The sequence below is a fragment of the Callithrix jacchus genome, chromosome 12, assembly GCF_049354715.1.
Source record: "Callithrix jacchus isolate 240 chromosome 12, calJac240_pri, whole genome shotgun sequence".
In the NCBI taxonomy this organism is placed as follows: Eukaryota; Metazoa; Chordata; class Mammalia; order Primates; family Cebidae; genus Callithrix; species Callithrix jacchus.
The window spans coordinates 10,017,075-10,037,342 of NC_133513.1; the positions used below are offsets into that span (position 1 = coordinate 10,017,075).

Genomic DNA, 20,268 nt, shown 5'->3' on the forward strand with positions numbered 1-20,268 from the left:
AATTTCCATTTGGGGTGATAAAAACGTTCTGGAATTAGATAATGGTGATGTTTGCACCGCATCATGCGTGTACTAAAGGCCATTGAATAGTATACTTTAAAATGGTTGAAATGGTGGAATCGTGTGTGTATTTTACCCCAAAAGCAAAAAAATTTTAAAGACTCCTAAGTGGGGTGATAGTGGCAAAAAGAAAGTTGAGAAATGCTGGTTTCAATGGATGTATAGACAAATAAGCTCACCAAATAAGTATCTCATTCTGTTTCCATGTGTTTAATGATCTTGATGCTCTAGAAGAAAAGGGGGTCTCCATAAACCACCAGCAGTCTGGCAATAATTATTTAGTTGACGGTTCTCTCAGAAGAAGAAGATTCCGTCTGTCCCACTGCATTAGTGTGTAAGAGCTCAGAGTGTCAGCCTAGAGTACCACAGACTTAGAACACCCAATACCATCCTTCATGGCTAAGCAACACAGACAAGCATAGTAGGAACCCAGGGTGAATGGTGGCAAGACAGAATTGGAGGCAGAAGGGACCTGTGAGGGCCGGCTGCCCAGGAGGCTTTATAAGAGCTGTGAGTTCTGAAGGAAGATGCATTAGTTTGTTCTTGCATTGCGATAGAGAAATACTTGAGACAGGGTAATTCATAAGAGATTTAATTGACTCATAATTCCACAGGCTGTACGTATTTGCTTCTGGGGAGGCCTCAGGGAGCTTTGACTCATAGCAGAAGGCAAAGCTGAAAGAGGTCTCTTCACATGGCTGCAGCAGGAGCAAGAGAGAGAGTGGGGAGGTACCACATTCTTTTCTGTTTGTTTGTTTGTTTGTTTGTTTCTTTGTTGTTGGGTGGAGTCTCCCTTGGTCTCCCAGGCTGGAGTGAAGTGAGATAGAATCTCACTCTGTCTCCCAGGCTGGAGTGCAGTGGCACAATCTTGGTTCACTGCAACTTCTGCCTCCCGGGTTCAAGAGATTCACCTGCCTCAGCCTCCCAGGTTGGGACTACAGACACACAACACCATACCCGGATAATTTTTGGATTTTTAGTAGAGACAGGGTTCCCCATGTTGGCCAGGCTGTTCTTAAACTCCTGACCTCAAGTGATCCACCCACCACAGCATCCAAAAGTGCTGGGATTACAGGAGTGAGCCACTGACGCCTGGCCGGTGCTACACACTTTTAAACAATCATTACAATCACTCACTATCACGGGAACAGCACTGAGGGAATGGTGCTAAAACATTGATGAGAACCCTGCTCCCATGAACAAATCACCTTCCACCAGGCCTCACCTTCAAGATGGGGGATGACAATTCCACGTGAGATTTGTAAGGATCCAGATCCAAATCATATCGGATGGTAATAACCTAGCCTTATAATATCAGCTCTTTTCAATTGCTAGGATTCACATTGTCTTTCAACCCATGGCATCCCCATTCCCTTACACAATTGATGTCTCTAAGATTCATTAGCCAAAAAGTGAAAATAAACCCAAATACCCATCAACTGATGAATGGATAAATAAGATGTAGTTTATCCATACAATGGAATACTCTTCAGCCATCAAAAAGGAATGCACTGTTAACACATGCTACAATATGGATAAACCTTGAAAGCATCATGCTAAAAAAAAAAAAGAAGATGAAAAGGACCACAAATTAAATGATTTCATTTATATTAAATACCCAGAATTGGCAAATCCATAGAGACTAAAAGTAGATTCATGGTTTCTAGGGAGTGTGGGGAACAGAGGGAAGAGGGAGTGACTGCTAACGGGTAGATTTCAGGGGAGGGGATTTGAAGATGTTCTGAAACTGATTGGGATGATAGCTGTGCAACTCTATGAATATACTAAAAACCATTGAAATGTATGCTTTAATTTTGTGGTTAATTGTGTGGTTTGTGAATTCTATCTCCGTAAAGCTGTTTTTGTTGTTGTTTGTGTTTTTTAAGCCAGAGGCAAAGTCAATGGAATCTTGGGGGAAACTGCAAAAAACGGTTAAGCCTCCATTGCCCGCATCTGCTCTTCTTCAAGGAAAAGAGACACTGGGTAAGTATTTAATACATATTTTGTCATTTGGTATGGCTTGACTGTGTTCCCATCCAAATCTCATCTTGAATTGCAGCTCCCATAATTCTCATGTGTTGTGGGAGGGACCTAGTGGGAGATAACTGAATCATGGGGGTGGTTTCCCCCATGCTGTTCTCATGGTAGTGAATAAGTCTCATGAGAGCTCATGGTTTCATAAGGGAAAATCCCTTTTACTTGGGTCTCTCATTCACTCTTGCCTGCTGCCATGTAAGATGTGCCTTTCACCTTCTGCCATGATTGTGAGGCGTCCCCAGGCACATGGAACTGTGAGTTTATTAAACCTGTTTTTCACTATAATTTACCTAGTCTTGGGTATGTCTTTATCAGTAGTAACAGACCAATACATCATTCGTTTTCTTTTTTTGAGGTAGGGTCTCACTAAGTTGCCCAGGCTAGTCTTGAAGCCCTAGGCCCAAGCAATTCTCCTACCTCTCCCTTTGATAGTGCTGGGAGTATAGGCATGAGCCACCACACCCAGCCAACATATTTTGTCATTTTTTTTTTTAAGTCAAAAACGAGGCCAAAGAAACATTCCACAAGGGAGACAGGATAAAAACAATGATGTAGACATTCAGGGTTTCTGGAGTCATTTGGAGAAGAGGAAGTCATGTGAACAGCAGTTTGATTATGACAGAGTGTTTATAAAGAAATAAGAAGGAATGGGCCTTGATTGGCAGGTGAGAAGACACGTAGAAATGGAAGCTTTGGAAGTTTGCGGGGGTGCAGAGTGGTGTTTTATAAATACAAAACCAATAAAGGTAGTTGTAGGAAAATGAATTGAAAGGAAATGCATACATTCCCTTCTGGTTACAGAAATTGTTTAAGGGTGCTTGCAAAGATCGATATAACCCATAAGCCAACATAAATTAAGAGTCCGGGCACAGTGGCTCACGCCTGTAACTCAGTTCTTTGGGAGGCTGGGGTGGGTGGATCACCTGAGGTCAGGAGTTCAAGACCAGCCTGGCCAACATGGCAAAATCCCATCTCTACTAAAAATACAAAATTAGCCAGGCATGGTGGCGGAAGCCTGTAATCCCAGCTATCCTGGAGTCTGAGGCAGGAGAATTGCTTGAACCCAGGAGGCAGAGATTGCAGTGAGCCGACAGCATGCCAGCCTGGGCAACAGAGCGATACTCTGTTTCAAAAATAAGTTTGGTGAGAGAAGGTAGCAAAACAAAGGCGGTGGGAGAGGATACATGCTACAGCAATCTATTGAGTATTTAGGTGCTTTGTTGGACACTGGTGGAGAACAAAGAGTGACCACAGCCTGTTTAGGGTGTTTCGAGAAAAGAATCAGACATCTGTTCTATCATATGATAAATTCTCTGGGTGAAAGGAGAGAAGGCCAAGGGTGTTCTAGAGTCAGAAAGGAATGGAGATGAGAAAAAGGTTATTACTACCATGTATTGTCAGTACCTTCGACAAATGCAGAGGCATGGAAGATAGATAGATAGATGATAGATAGATAGATAGATAGATAGATAGATAGATAGATAGATAGATAGATACATAGATAGATGGTAGATACATAGATAGATAGATAAGAGAGATGATAGATAGATAGATACATAGATAGATGGTAGATACATAGATAGATAGATAAGATAGATGATAGATGTGTAGAGAATAGGTAATAGATAATGATAGCTGAATGATAATAGATGATAGATGAAATATAGACAGATGATAGACAGGTAATAAATAATAGATGATAGATCAGTGATAGATGACAGGTGATACATGATTGATAGGTGATAGGTAGATAGCTCATAGATTAGATATGAATAGACAGACAAATAGGTAATAGATAGATGGTAGATAGATAGATGAGGGTATCAATTGATAAAAATGTGTCTTTCTATGAAAACCAGCTTTAGGATCCCCCCATGAGGCTTCTGGTCTCTGCAAATCTACTTTGATGAAGCAATGGTAAGAAAAACCACAGTGGGTCAGAGTAGACAGGGTAGACTAGACCTACCACAGTGACAGACCAGTCCAGAGTCACAGTAGCCTAACGACAAATATGTATTTCCCACTCACACTGTACCTCCACATGGTCAGCAGGGAGGGAGGTGGGCACCTCTCTATACAATTCCTCAGAACCCAGACTCATGGAGAGTGAAATCTCATCTCATGAAGCCATCATATCAGCATGGCTCCCAAGGGGTCATAGCAGGAAAGAAGAGAGATTCAGAAATTCACATCCACTCCTAATGCCTCTGTCTGAAAGTGACCAACCTCACTTCTACCTGCAGCCCATTGGCTAGAATGGGACACATGACCTTGACCTAACTGCAAGGGTAGCTGGGAAATATTGAGGAGCACACATTGCTGTTTTTGCCAATACTGCTGATATTATTATTGCTTCTACCACTAATAATAATAGTGAGTGATTGCTTTGTACCAGGCACTGTGATTTACACACCTATTAAATTTAATCTTCTCTAAAGTCTCTGCGAGCCCAGCAACCATTCCTATTTAACTAGTAGCTCAATTTTTAAAATGTGCCCCATAAGGAGAAGACTGAGCTGGGATTTGATCCTACACTGTCTTACTTCTGAGCCCACACTCTTCCTGCCCTACATCCCCAGCCCTCCCTCCTGCAGTTCAATTTTTTGATGAGACAGAAAACAGCTATGGGTCTTGCACATGATCCCCAGGTTCTGTGCTCTGCACCTCACCAGCCTCTCTTGGGAAGGAATGAATCACACCTCCCCAGTTTGCTGAGCCTTCTCTTCCACCTGGACATCCAGGCTTTTGTCAATAAGAGGGTACTTTGCTGCTTTGTTTTTACACTTGAATAACATGCATTATTTAGCAGCAGAGTTTCAAAAACATTGAAATGACCCTTGTAAACACAGTTACACGGTTAAAACGTTTTCCTTTCAAAAGGCTCTGCTTCTTTCTGTAGCAGTGGGATTTCAGCACACAGAAGTAGCTTCCTCTTTTTTCCTTTGGTGACAAATATATCTTAATTTTGTTTAACATGTAATAAATATTTACTTTTACTCTCCCAGTGCTAAAAGACATTTATACAAGCTTTTGAGTTATTTGGAAATTGTCTTGATAATTAGCTGTGTTTTCACAGAGATCAAGAGGGCTTCATGTTTCTTCTTCAATTCAGTTTTCTCGTTTGTTTGTATTTCTTTGTTTTGTTTTTACTGAGTACTTAAATAATTATCAAAAGTAAGATGCTTTTTTTTTTTACTTGAATGTTTTGGGGGTCTGGAATAAAGCAAAATCTCAAGAGACAGATGTCTAGATGTTAACTATCCTAAAATGATATCACATTTCTGCTTTTACTTTATATCTTAAAAATAACAGCATACATTTATGAAACAAATTACAGAGAGCACTCGTGTTGTGTAGAGTGAGAACCCAAGTTATTCGTTTTGTTTTTTCTCAAAGACTGCTTTGGGTGTGGGATATGGGATAGATTAGAGCAAGATTTATATCTCTTCTGTTAGTTTCAAACACCTGTAGAAAAAGCTACCTATGGACACAAACAAGGCTCAAGTTGAGAAAACAAGGGCAGGTAGAAGCCAAAGGAATGGTTCGATCACTTTCAATGCAGAAAGTATGTATGTTATTTCGGGAAACTTTCACACGTGAGCATGGCCACCATCAAGGCAGAAAGAGAGCACAAAAAAAGGTACAAGTTGTTGAGCCACACGTCAACTAAAATCCTGGCCCTCCTATTCACTTGCTGTGTGCCTTTTGGAATGCCAGTTAACCTCTCAGTGCCTCAATTTTCACCTCCAAGCAGTGAAGAGCTGGTGATCACTAAGGTGCCTCACCTCCCCTCTCCTTCCTTCCTTCCTCACTCCCTCCCCCCCTCCCTCCCTGCCTTCCTTTCCTCTCCTTCCTTCCTTCTTCCCTCCCTTCCTTTCCCCCCTCTCCCTCTCTCCCTCTCCTTCCCTCCCTCTCCCTCCCTCCCTCTCTCCTTCCCTCCCTCTCGCCCTCCCTCCCTCTCTCCCTCCTTTTCTCCCTCCCCTTTTCTCCTTCCTTCCATCCTTCCTTCCCTTCCTTCCTTATTCCCTCCCTCCCTTCTTTCCCCCTCCCTCCCTATCTCCTCCCTCCCTCCCTCCTTTCCCCCCTCCCTCCTTCCTTCCTTCCTCCCTTCCCCCTCCCTTCTTTTCCCCTACCTACTCACTCACTCCCTTCCTTCCTCCCTCCCTCTCCCCCTCCCTCCCTCCCTCCCTTCTTTCCCCCTCCCTCCCTATCTCCTCCCTCCCTCCCCCTCTCTCCCTCCTTCCTTCCTCCCTCCCTCCTTCCTCACTCCTTCCCCCCTCCCTCCTTCCTTCCTCCCTTCCCCCTCCCTTATTTTCCCCTCCCTAATCACTCACTCCCTTCCTCCCTCCCTCCCTCCCTCCCTTCCTTCCTTCTTCGCTCCCTCCTTCCCTCCCTCCCCACTTTCTTCTTCCTTTTTTCAGGAATACCAAATCTGGTTTTACATCTACAGCAATAGCCATAAAAAAAAAATTACTTGCAACCACAGAGGTTACATGGACAGGAGTAAGCCAGTGAACACATTAACAAGAGAACAAAACAGATAATGTTAGATAATGTTGAGTGCTATGAAAAACATAAAATAAGTTAACGGGACATTGAGTGATGAACTATTGATCTAATGGCATGGGAAGGCCTCTAGGAGGGTGGGATGTTTCCGCGCAGGTCTGGGGGATGAAAAGGACCAGCCTTGCATACAGTGTGCAGTGATCTGGGGGAAGATGAAAGAGCATCCCCTGGCCCCGGAAAGGGCAAAAATAAAAGCCTGGAGGCAGGTGTCAGCTTGTAACACTCAGCAGGGACAGTCTCTGATCTAGGTACAGAATTGTCTTAGCATCCATCTTTCTTGCTCTGTGTTCTTTCTGCTCTCCTAGGCAGCAGCATCTCATTTAAAGATCTCTGCAGTGCCTGCAACTGTCCACTCTCCAGTGACAGCATCCTCTTGGGCTCGTAGCTCGGCCTGAGCAGCCTGTGGAGGACGAGCATGATGTTTTGCTTCTTTGTCATTGGGACTGTAGGGAATCCTGAATGAGCTGGGTTTTCTCCCTGCCAGCTCTCTGGGACAAGGGTGGCCTCTGCCTCCACAGGTGCTGCTGGCAAATTGTACCAAGGACACTGGGAACAGTAAACACTTGTTTCTACAAAACATTACTCTCTAAGGTATGTGAGTTAAGGAACAGGAATCCATGATATTTTTATCTGAACTTCACTTTGGGGCTGTACTTGGTTTTGGAAGTACTTATGGCCTAGTGGCTAGGGGCACAGTCACTGAATGCCAGACTCCTTGGTTCAAATCCTGCTTCTATTAATTGACATCCAGGTGGCCCTGGGCCAGTTAGTCGGCCTCTCTGTGCCTCAGTTTCCTCATATTCTAAATAGGGATGCTAATAGTTATATTGTAGCTACATTTTACAGATCTTTACATTCAAGGAGACAGATGGCTTAGCACAGCGCTTGGAACACGGTAAGAACTGAATAACTTTAGCCGCTGTGATGATTTTGTTTGTCCTAAGAAGCAATGCAAGTCCAAACTTTAATCCTTTTCCTTCGTTTCTTCTTCCTTCCTTCCTTCACTGTCAACTGTTCTTTCTTTTTCTTTTCTCTCTCTCTCTCTGCCTCTCTCTCTCTCTCTTTCTTTCTTGACAGAGTCTTGCTTGTTGCCCAGGCTGGAGTGCACATGATCTTGGTTCACTGCAATCTCCACCTCCCAGGTTCTAAGCAATTCTCCTGCCTCAGCCTCCCTAGTGCCTGGGATTATAGGCAAGTGCCACTATGCTGGCTAATTTTTATATGTTTTAGTAGAAACAGGGTTTTACCATGTTAGCCAGGCTGGTCTCGAACTCCTGACCTCAGGTGATTCACCCTCCTCGGCTTCCCCAAGTGCTTGGATTATAGGTGTGAGCCACCATACCCGGCCTCAATTGTTCATTATTAAATATCTTTTGATATCTCCCATTCCTTGAGCTCTTTGATGTGTGGAATCTAGAGACAAGGCAGAACTAGTCCAGGAAAGCAGGGTAGTGAGCTCATGAGTACTGACTCGATTACCGCTTGGTTCCTACCCAAGCATCCTCGAATCACTTATTTTAAGAATTCTCCAGGCCTTAGTTCCTTCATTTGCAATCTGGGAGAGAGAACTCTGTGCTAAAGGGTTCATGTGAGATGTAGGCCATGCTTTTATTAATTCTCAGTTATATCTTCAGCACCCAGCACAGCACCTGCCTGACAGTAATCAATGAACAAAGGGCAGAAGTGCTACCACTACAAACAGCAAAAGCAACATCGCCACCGCGCCTTGCAGTCTGGAGATGAGATCTCAGAGAGAAGGTCACAGAAAATAGTTGTTTTCTTTGTGCATCTTCATGAGACACATCGACTCTATGCAAAATGTTCGTACTTTGAAAGGAAGACATTCTTCCCTTTTCTTTTTTTTTTTTTTTTTACATTTTATTTTTATTTTATTTTATTTTATTTTTTTTAATTTTTTATTGGATTTTAGGTTTTGGGGTACATGAGCAGAGCATGCAAGACAGTTGCATAGGAACACACATGGCAGTGTGCTTTTCTTTCCTTCTCCCCTTCACCCACATTTGGCATTTCTCCCCAGGCTATCCCTCCCCACCTCCCCCTCCCACTGCCCTCCCCTTTTCCCCCCAATAGACCCCAGTGTTTAGTACTCCCCTCTCTGTGTCCATTCTTCCCTTTTCTGACTCTTGAAAGCATTTTCTTTCTCCTTGACCATTCTTTGTTTATTCAACAAATATTTATTGAAGACTTATCATGTGTCAAATGCTGTGCCAGGTACTGAGATGATCATTGTAAATGAAAAAAGGCACAATCCTGGTCTCTTGTAAATTTCAGCCCAGTGGACAGTACAGATGTCAATCAAAGAATAATAATACATTAATCTATCAGTAATGGATGTGATGAGCCGTCTAAAAAGCAAGGTGGTCTGCATTTCCTCAGTGACCAATGATGTTAGCATCTTTTCATGTGTTCCTTGGCCATTTGTATGTCTCTTTCGGGAACTCTCTATCCAAATCCTTTGCACATTTTTTAATTGGGTTGTTTTTCTTTTTTGTTGTTGAGTTGTTAAAGTTTTTTTTTTTTTATCTATTGTGGATGCTAATTCCTTATTGGTTATATCATTGCAAATGTTTCTCTAATTCTGCAAATTATCTTCTCCCTTTCTTTTTTTTAATTTATTTTTATCTTTATTCAAGATGGAGTCTTGCTCTGTCAACCAGGCTGGAATGCAGTAGTACCATCTCGGCTCACTGCAACCTCCACTTCCTGGGTTCAAGGAATTCCCCTGCCTCAGCCTCCTGCGTAGATGGGATACACCATCACACCCAGCTATTTTTTTTATTTTTAGTAGAGACGGGGTTTCTCCATGTTGGCCAGGCTGGCCTTGAATTCCTGACCTCGAGTGATCTTCCTGCTTCAGGAATTACAGGCATGAGCCACCATGCCTGGCCCTATCTTCATCCTTTCTTTAGTGTCCTTTGGAAGGAATGATGTACTAACATGCTACAGCAGAGATAACCCTTGAAAACAGTGTGCTAAGCGAAAGAAGCAAGACATAAAAGGCTGCATATTATATGAGTTGACTGAAATGGAAATATCTAGCATAGGCATATGCGTAGAGAAAGAGAGAGCAGATTACTGGTTCCAGGGACTGGAGTGAATGCTGAATGGACATGTGGTTTCCTTTTGAGGCAGATAATTCCTAGCACTAGGTAGTGGTGATGGTTGCACTAAATGCCACTGGATTTGTTCACTTTAAAATGGTTAAAATGGTACATTATGCATGGTGGATGCTTTATCACAACAACATAGAAAAGTATAAGATACGTTACGAACATAAAAGAGGACCCAACTTAGTCTGGAACATGGTATAACCGTTGAGTAGCAATGCTTGAGTCACTACTAGCTAGTTGAGAACTTGCTGAACTGTTTTGGAGAAAAAGCACTGATACTCGGGGAGGTGGCTGAGGATGGAGAAGGAGGGTTCTGTGTAGACCTCTTCCCTGCCCTACCTTGCACTACAATTGCAAGTGCCCTTCTTTAATCCTCCCTATGAGGTTCTAATGATCCTGATAGCAAGCACTACACCTTAGTGGAACAAGTCAAGTGCAGAGATCCCATTTCCACTGCCCTTACTAACATTTCTCCGATAATTATAATATGAGCAATAATAACAAAAGTGGAGACACAGAAATGAACTCTTACTTTTATAATACTATTTATCTTCTCAAGTTAATACCCCCAGAAGATACTGAGGTTACTATCCTGCACTTCAGTCCAACAATTATATATATATATATTTGGTTATTGGTCATGAAATATTTCAAACATAGCAAAGAATACAGAACAATGTATAGCAATGACCCATGTACTTATATCCAGCTTTAATCAATGCTTGTAAAGCCAGTTTATAAATGAAACAGGAAGAACAGGTGGGGCATGGGGGCTCACGCCTGTAATCCCAGCACTTTGGGAAGCCAAGGGGGAGGAACATTTGGTCGGGAGTTTGAGACCAGCCTGGCCAACATGGTGAAATCCCGTCTCTACTAAAAATAAAAAATTTAGTAGGGTGTGGTGATGAGTGCCTGTAATCCCAGCTACTTGGGAGAATGAGGCAGGAAAATCACTAACCTCGGAGGTGGAGGTTGCAGTGAGCCAAGATCACACCACTGCACTCCAGCCTGGGCGACAGAAAGAGACACCATCTCAAACCACAACAACAACAACATCAACAAAACCCCAAAAGAACCACAAAAACAAAAGCACTGAAAGAACAGACATTCACCGATTCCAGGAGGCCAGGGGTTGGGGGAGAAGACCTGATTGTCCAGATTTTTGAACTCAAAATGCCACCTCTCCAAGTCCTGCAATGTTCCATAGACCTAAACTGAACTGTAACTGGTCATCAGAAGTCAGTATCCTCAGCTATGAAAATGGAATAACATTTTCTCTTCCTTATAAATCTCACATAAGAAGTTGATGTGTGTGAGACAGGTGGGATGCAATGAGATGCCAAGTCACTTTTCTGCATGGAAACCATTAACACGGCAATGAGAAAGGGTCACTGATGTCTGCAGGGTACTGAATAACCTCCTCTACGCAGCCCTTCTGCCATCAGAAAGCAAATTTCATAATCCGTTTTGTCTAGCACCACTGTGCTGATTAGTATTTGTTAAATGCTTTGAAAGAGATGATCATTTGCTATGTAGAGACCTGTTGGACTCTTCCCAGTACAATCCCAGTGTGTGTAGTGGAGCCCAGTGATATTATAATCCCACTCCCCGATTTCCTGAAAAAAATAAAATAGGGCCGGGTGCGGTGGCTCAAGCCTGTAATCCCAGCACTTTGGGAGGCCGAGGCGGGTGGATCACGAGGTCAAGAGATCGAGACCATCCTGGTCAACATGGTGAAACCCGTCTCTACTAAAAATACAAAAAATTAGCTGGGTGTGGTGGTGCGGGCCTGCAATCCCAGCTACTTGGGAGGCTGAGGCAGGAGAATTGCCTGAACCCAGGAGGCGGAGGTTGCAGTGAGCCGAGATTGCGCCATTGCACTCCAGCCTGGGTAACAAGGGCAAAACTCCGTCTCAAAAAATAAATAAATAAATAAATAAGAATAAAAATAAAATAAAATAGATGGTGGCATGTGTCCTCAACTCCCAATCCAGTTCCTAACCAATCCTGCAACAACGTTTCCACTTTACTAATGGTTTGCGCCCTGGTGGATGCCCTCCGTTGCCCGAAAATATGCAATCACTTAATTGCCATAGCAATCCTATTATATTGCCATTACACGACGTCTGTTGGGGAAAGCTCAGAACATGTTATTACTGTTGAAAGGGACAATTTACTGTATTTCACTAAATGCCATCACTTCCCCAAAAAATGAATCGAAATTACTTGATTGTGCACATCTCTCTTTAATGTCCTGCTCAGGGAACTGCAGAGAAGCTGCCCCTGGGGATGGAGCTGCTTTGAGCAGGAATGACTTGGTGAAACTGTGGTGATGGCGGGTCTTGGCCATCTCCTTCCTAGTCTCCTGAGTCCATGTGGTACTGCTGTGTTGGGGTGCACTGAGCACTGTTTGGGAGAGGCCCTCTGTCCATCAATTAATTTAGGCTGGAGCTTTTTACCTTTTTAAGTTCTGGAGTACATGTGCAGGCTGTGCAGATTTGTTACATAGGTACACGTGTGCCATGGTGGTTGGCTGCACCTATTAACCCATCATAGGGTGGAGCTTTTACTGGGAAACTTTAGTGTTGAATTCTGAAGTGCTTTCTGTGTGACAGAGGCTATGTCAGTGAAATACAGCCGTGCCCTACACCCTGAACGTTAAACTACAAAACAAACTAAAGGCAAACATGGGCCACTGATATGAAGGGAATACAGATTAGCAAGGATGTATCAGATCAAATCTGGTCACAATCCTAGAAAACCAACGCCAAGCTCTGTGGATCAGAACACAATCTTTATACATGAAGAACAGTGTATGTATGTATGTGTGTGTGTATGTATGTGTGTATGTATGTATGTGTGTGTATGTGTGTGTGTATGTGTGTGTATATATGTGTGTGTGTGTATTTCTCCTCCTCCTTCTTCTTCTCCTACTCCTCCTCCTTCCTCCTCCTCTTCTCCTTCTTCTCCGTCTTCTTCTTCATCATCATCATCATCTTCTTCTTCTTTGCATGCTAGTGAGTCTTCAATGCTGCTTGGCAATGACTCCACTTGTCTCCCTGTCTATCCTCCCATTTTTCCAACACTATAAGTTGCAGCAGTTACAAACATGAACTGCTTTTGAAAAGCCACACCAAGTTAAAAATTTAAAAATGTGGTCTTGCCTCCCTCCCACTCCTTCTTTTCCTGGTGAATAACTAGCCACAATGTTTAGATTTTGGTGCACAGGTCTGTCTTAAAGTGCCATACATCACAGCTGAAAGTCATCTGGGTAAACTGCAATTAACTATTTGCATGTGGAAAATGGTAAAGAATGTAAGAGAATGTGAATTGCATCAGGATTCCGGGTACAGAAGCATATAAGGGCAATGATGTCTCCAAGCAGAGTAAGAAGGAATTTGTACAAGCCTTTGATTCTCTCTGATTTTTTTGAAAGCACAAAGAGGCTTCATATTTAATTTATAGTATTATATAAGCTGCTGCTGCTGCTGGGGTGTGTGGGTGTGTGTGTGTGTGTGTGTGTGTGTGTGTGTCTTCCAGCATAATCCTGACTGTGGTAGTTTGGATTTTGCATTATGGGGGCAACCACTATTCTAGCATCTGAATACTCATTCTAGAGGGCTAAATCCATGAGAGCAAAAGTATAGAAACAATTTTGCAGTGCTGGTGGCATTTCCCTTGCCTATAAAACCAATTTTAACTGCACAAAACCCTCAGCACATTGCATGTGGGAAATGCAGTGGCTGCACATTAAGCTGTTACGAATAACTGCTGTTGGGATGGAATGAAATGGAAACAAATCTGCATTTTATTTGCACTCTCTCTGCAATTCCATGCCATCCAGACTGCAGTTACGTTCTGTGCACAGCAACACCGCCAAAAAGGGTGAGTTTTGCTGGGAAGCATCATCATACTTTGATTTTTAGCCATGCAGTCATTTGAAACTGTGGCTGTTCTTTCTGATGCTGGCCACTGAACATTATAATATAGATGGTTTGCTTCCATGGGAGAAAATATAATCCAAGTCAAGTCTAATTTGACTTGGGCACATATCTAACTCTCTCCTTCTAATTTAGAGGCAATGAACCTAGGGTAAGAGCTGTCAGGCTGGTCTCTGGGACTGTGAATATTCCTTTGCTTCAGGAAGCATGAGAGTTACATTGGCCGATTTTGGCATTCATTTCTTGACTTTCTGGCAACGGACCTAAGTTGAAGGTAAGCACTTTAACATAATCAGGGTTTGTCTTATGAAGTCGTAACATACTAGGGAAGAGGATTAGAATAATCCTAAATATTTGTGCAGTGAGAGGGGCATGATTAAGAAAATCATAACACAGCCTAGACTATTTAAAATGATAGTCATAAGACCATATACTAAGAATGTAAAAAAGAAATGCTAAATGTGGCTGTCTGCATAGTCTAAGTATTAAGGTAATATTCCTTTGTACTTTTCATCACTTCTACCCATCCAGCTGGCACCCGGTATAGGATGCTAGGGACAATGCCATTTTTATTTGGTTTCTAGGTGCAATGGTTAATATTAAGCATCAACTTGATTGGATTGAAAGATAGGAAGTATTGATCCTGGATGTGTCTGAGTCAGTGGTCTGGGAAAGGCAGACCCACCCTCCATCTGGGTGGGCACATCTAAACAGCTGCCAGCGTGGCCAGAATATAAGCAGGCAGGAAAACGTGCAAGGAGAGACTGGCCTAGCCTCCTAGTCTGCATCTTTCTCCTGTGCTGAATGTTCCTGCTCTCAAACATCGCACTCCAAGTTCTTCAGTTTTGGAACTCAGACTGGCTTTCCTCACTCCCTGGCCTGTGGATGGCCTACTATGGTACCTTGTGATTGTGGGAGTTAATAATAAACTCGTGTGTGTGTGTGTGTGTGTGTGTGTGTGTGTGTGTGTGTGTATATATATATATATATATGAGACTATTGGGCAGAGAGCTGCTCAGAAAGGCCTCCTACCCGTTTCTGATATACAGAATTTTTTTTTTTTTTAGATGGCGTCTCCCTCTGTAGCCCAGGCTGGAGTGCAGTGGCATGATCTTGGCTCACTGGAGACTCTGCCTTCCAGGTTCTAGCGATTCTCCGGCCTCAGCTTCCCAAGTAGCTGGAATTACAGGCATGCGCCAGCACACCCAGCTAAATTTTTGTATTTTTAGTAGAGCTGGGGGCTTCACCATGTTGGCCAGGCTGGTCTCGAACTCCTGACCTCAGGTGATCCACCTGCCTCAGCCTCCCAAATTGCTAGGATTAAGCTGCTGTGTCCAGCCTAGAATTTTTTTTAAATGTTGCATTAAGCCCTGAGATTTGGAGTAAGGGAGGTTATTAAAGTAGTTAATGTTTACTTACTGATAAGGTTTGGCTGTGTCACCACCCAAATCCCATCTTGTTGCTCCCATAATTCCCATATGTTGTGGGAGGGACCCAGTGGGGGATGATTTATGTATGGGGGCAGTGTTTTTAAAAATGGGAATTTCACCGCACACACTCTCTCTTTGCCTGCTGCTATGCAGGTAACATGTGTCTTGCTCCTCCTGGACTTCCACCATGATTGTGAGGCCTCCCAAGCAATGCGGGACTGTAAGTCCAGTAAACCTCTTTCTTTTGTAAATTGCCCAGTCTCAGGTCTGTGTTTATCAGCAGCGTGAAAATGGACTAATACACTTACTTTGACTAATATACTGTCGTTCCTTTTCCTTCTTTATTATTTTTGGAGACAAGGTCATGCTTTGTTTCCCAGCCCGAATGCAGCGATGTGATCCTAGCTCACTGCAGTCTCGAACTGCTTGCCTCAAGCAGTCCTCCCACCTCAGCATCTCAAAATGCTGGGATTATAGACGTAAGTCACCATGGCCAGCCCATTGTTCTTTTTTTTTTTTTTTTTTTAAAACGGAGTTTCGCTCTTGTTACCCAGGCTGGAGTGCAATGGCGCAATCACTGCTCACCGCAACCTCCGCCTCCTGGGTTCAGGCAATTCTCCTGCCTCAGCCTCCTGAGTAGGAGAATTACAGGCATGCGCCACCATGCCCAGCTAATTTTTGTATTTTTAGTAGAGACGGGGTTTCACCATGTTGACCAGGATGGTCTCTAAAATGGGGGAATAGTGACATTTTAAAGATCATACCTCAAAGGTTGTGTTTGAAGTGAAAGCAAAATTCTGTTTAGAAACTGGGTAACAGCTGATCATAATAAACCCAGCTGGCATTTGTGTGTTTGTAGACACTTGGCACACTATTTTAAACAACCCTCATGACAACTGCACAAGAAAATATTCTTATCTCATTCTAATGATGGTAAGAACCTGGTAGGAAAGTTCAAGGTCATACAAATTAAGTAGCAATTCCAGAATTTGAACTCAGGTGTGTCTGATACCAAAGGTGACACTCATCACAACTGCCCAGATGAGACATGCAAGGAAGCTTCTAGCCAATGTAGGTTTTAAAAAGTGTAATCAATGAATTGTCACATATTGAACTTTCTGTTTCCTACATACTTTGCAAGATATGATGAGGCAAGAAAAAAACAAAAGAATACCATTGTATGGTCCTCAAATATTTTAAGAGCAATAAAATTGGTGGCAGGTTGGAGGCATAGACAGTAGTACCTCCCTCTTCCCCAAGTGCTTCTGTCTCTGCCTGGTCTTTGTTTAGTTCTCTGAGAGCTATGAATTTTATGAGTCACATTTCAGCACATTACTGAATATTGGGTAGAATTACTGGGTTTTAGGGAATTTTTATGCCATATCAATAAAGGGTCTCAGTTTGTATTTCACTTATATAATTTATTAGCAGTGTGAACTTGGATCATACAACTCAATCTGCTACTGTATCCGTTTCTTCATCTGTAAGACAGGGGTGATGAGAATAATAGCAATGACTTCATAGAATTGTTGTGTAGCACATAGAAATGGCTACAGTAAATGGCCAGTGTGTGTGTGTGTGTTCCTGCATTCTATGAACACTGAGAATACTGAGTCAAGATTAGCTCTTCACACTTTTCCACCCTTTTCTGAACATGTAGTTGGTGCGTTGACCTGTCAAGATCACCCTGGATGACACAGACCTATTTCTCTTCTCTTTTTCCTTCAGTATATCTGAGTGATCACAGGGATGAATATAGAGTCACTGTTTATACCACAGGATCTAACCTACACTTTTCTTAAGGTTATAACACTAAGGCCTTTAAGGCATCGGCTGAAATATTGACTGAGTGATTCTTTGGGCCTCTTTTCTAGAAGTCAGCTGTTTAAGATGGCCCACGCCTAGTGATAATTTGCTTACTAGTATTTATGGCCTTGTGCAGTCTCCTCTTTCACTCTTTACCCCATCTCACCCAAGCGTGGGCTGGACCTAAATATTGGTTTTTTTTTTTTGAAATAGAGTATTGCTCTGTCACCCAGGCTGGAATGCAGTGGCACAATCTTGGCTCACTGCAACCTCTGCCTCCCAGGTTCAAGCAATTCTTATGTCTCAGCCTCTTGAGCAGCTGGAATTACAGTCATGCTCTGCCACGCCCATCTAATTTTTGTATTTTCAGTAGAGACAGGGTTTCACCATGTTGACCAGGCTAGTCATGAACTCCTGACTTTTGGTGATCCGCCTGCCTTGGCTTCCCAAAGTGCTGAGATTACAGGTGTGAGCCACCGCGCCTGTCTTGCTTCTATTGCACAAAATACAACAACATGATGGATGTCACTTCTAAGATGAGGTTGCAAAGAGAGTGTGACATCTCTCTCTCATTTTATCTTTCTCTCACTCTGATAGGGCCAATTGTCATGTTGTGGGCTGCCTGACGCAGAGCCCACATGATAAGAAACTGAAGGTGGCCTGCCATCCACAACGCACCAGGAGCTGAATCCTGCCAAGAACTCTGAGTGAGTGAGCGAGCTTGAACGTGGATGCCTGCCCAGTTGAACCTTGAGAGGAGACCCCAGCCCCTGGCTAATGCTTTCATTGCAGTCTGCCAGAACTGAGAGTGAGAACATACGATGTTTGGTTTTACATTCCTGAGTCACTTCGCTTAGAGTAAAAGCTATGCAGATGCAAAGGCTTAATAATGACACGATGGACTTTAGGGACTCAGGGGGAAAGGCTGGAAAGGGGGTCAGGGATAAAAGACTACAAATTGGGTCCAGTGTATACTGCTCAGGAGATGCATGCACCAGAATCTCATAAATCACCACAAAGAACTTACTCATGTAACAAAATACCACCTATTCCCCACAAACCTTTAGAAATAAAAAAATTTAAAAAAAGAACTGGGTAAGAGAACCCAGCTTAGCTAGCCCCTGATTTCTGACCCACGGAAACTGTCAGCCACTAAGTGTATGTTGTTTTGAGCCTCTAAGTTTGAAAATAACTTGTTATGCAGCAATAGATAACTAAAATATCCTTCTCTATTAGGGCATTTTTAAAAAGATTCAGACAGAATGTGGGCTCTTGGCATGGCAGTAGTGAGAAATTCCTGAGTCTCCAGCATAACACCGTCACAACTGCACCAACGTCTCACCCCCAGCAATTGTAGCTACTCTTGACATCATCAAAGTCCCCATAAGCACAGAAGCTCTTTTTCTTCTCCAGAAATTAGGGAAGACAGGACCAGACAGATGTGAAAATCAGCTAAATTGAACGAAAATCAAGTGTATTGTATGTTACAAATACTTAGTTTGCATTTTTTCATGTTTTCTTATCCATCTATTTTTAAATGTATATGGTTACCTTTTCTGAGAAGCGACTATGCGCCAGCTCATTTAGAGATTATCTGGTTTAATTTTTAGAAAACCTAATGGACTGTTACTGGTTTTCTCATTTTAGAGATGAGATCTTGGAGTTTAAGGAGGACAAGTCACTCACCACTCCGCCAATCACTGGTGGCACTTGGACTGTTCCCTAGGAATTCTGGATTTCAAAGCCTGTTCCTGCTCCTCTACTCCAAGCTACCCTGAGGGCAGAAAACATGTCTTCATTTATCTTTGCCTTTCCAACAGCATATGGTCTCTTTTCTGACACACAGTGGGTGTGAACATTGATAAAATATTTAACAAGGGTTAGCAAAGAAATAAACTCAAAAGCCATATCTAGGTCAATTCATTTTTGTGTGAACAGAGGGACATTTTTATCTCTAACCCAAGGTGTTGAGGCTGAGTTTACATTTTCTAGTTTGTCCCCAAACTTGGCTTACTTCAGAGAAGAGCACTATTGGGTCATAAGAGTTGTCTTTCCTCTACTGTGTAAAATAAAGAGATTTAGATGCTGAAGAGAGAGCTACACAGGAAAAACAAGCAAAGCTACAATTCTGGGTTACCTTGTCGTTAGCTAGACATTAAATACCAATGCCTAGAATTCATTCAATCATTTATTCATATATTCATTCACGAATTCATTCATTCATTCATCTCCCAGATGGTTTTTTGCCTGAACTCACTTCACTACTTAGGTTTGACAAAGAAACACAGCACAGTCTTTGATTATGACAAGCTCAGTCATGCTGAATACATTTTGTTCTTTCATACGACTTTCTCCTAAATGAAAATAGTATTGCTAATTGTAAAAGATGATTATAAAATACAGAGTCAAAACATTAAAAGAAAAATTCACTATAATCCCCCACTTAAATATGAATAACTGACTAACATTTGGTTGCATTGCCTCCCAGACTTTTCTATATATATTTTACAAGTACAATATACTGTAAGTACCAATTTACAGCCTTTTCTTTACTTAACCAGGATGTTTATATATTTTCATTTTATTAGATACTCCTCGACAATGCCTTTCTTTAATCTACAAATTGTTTCACTCAATTGCTTTATACTACTTCATTTAACCATGGCTTGGAGGTATTATTCTTAATAGTATTATTGTTATTAAAATAAAATAAAATGAAATAATGAAACACTGATGTTGGCAAAGGTGTGGGAAATGAAAATACCCCCAAATTTCACCTGTTTTACTTCTTTTGCATTAGTTTTTAAAATTACTTTTGGGTAGCTTGACACATCTTTAATTTAAGCACTAATTATTGTACATAATGCAGCTACACCTGTGGTGAAAATGCTTTTTATTAGCATTAAAACTAAAGACATCAAAGAATCATATCAGGATAAAACGTTTATTTCTAATTTAATAGAACTGCAATTAAAGCAAATTTGATCTGAATGAAATCCCATCATAACGGGCCTTTTTTTTTCCTACACAGTGAGCGAAAATTATTCTCCCCTAAATTGAAGATTAATAACATGTTTTTAATGTTAAATGTAGCAATTCAAGCATTAGGTTGCAATTCAAGTTCAACATCATTGAACATTTTATAAACTTCACATTTTAACATCTCTGAAAAGCGCTCTGAGGTAAAAGCATTAGCATTAAATGCATTAATGTTATTTTTCTTTATAAATGAGCTTATAACGGTGTTGTTACCTTCATTTGAATATTTTAATGAAGGGATAATATAAGGAGAGTGCT

At 42.1% G+C, this 20,268-nt stretch overlaps 1 long non-coding RNA gene across 2 annotated transcripts; it reads left to right on the top strand.

The window, feature by feature from the left end:
* The first annotated feature begins 13,527 nt into the window (after positions 1-13,527).
* On the top strand, positions 13,528-18,880 carry LOC118146107 (uncharacterized). 2 transcript variants are annotated; one of them, XR_004731562.3, is made up of 3 exons: positions 13,528-13,679; positions 17,569-17,779; positions 18,619-18,880. It is a non-coding gene; the product is annotated as an uncharacterized LOC118146107 (long non-coding RNA). The 2 variants fall into 2 exon arrangements; XR_004731563.3 differs by having other exon boundaries at positions 17,569-17,678.
* Positions 18,881-20,268: the final 1,388 nt, after the last annotated feature.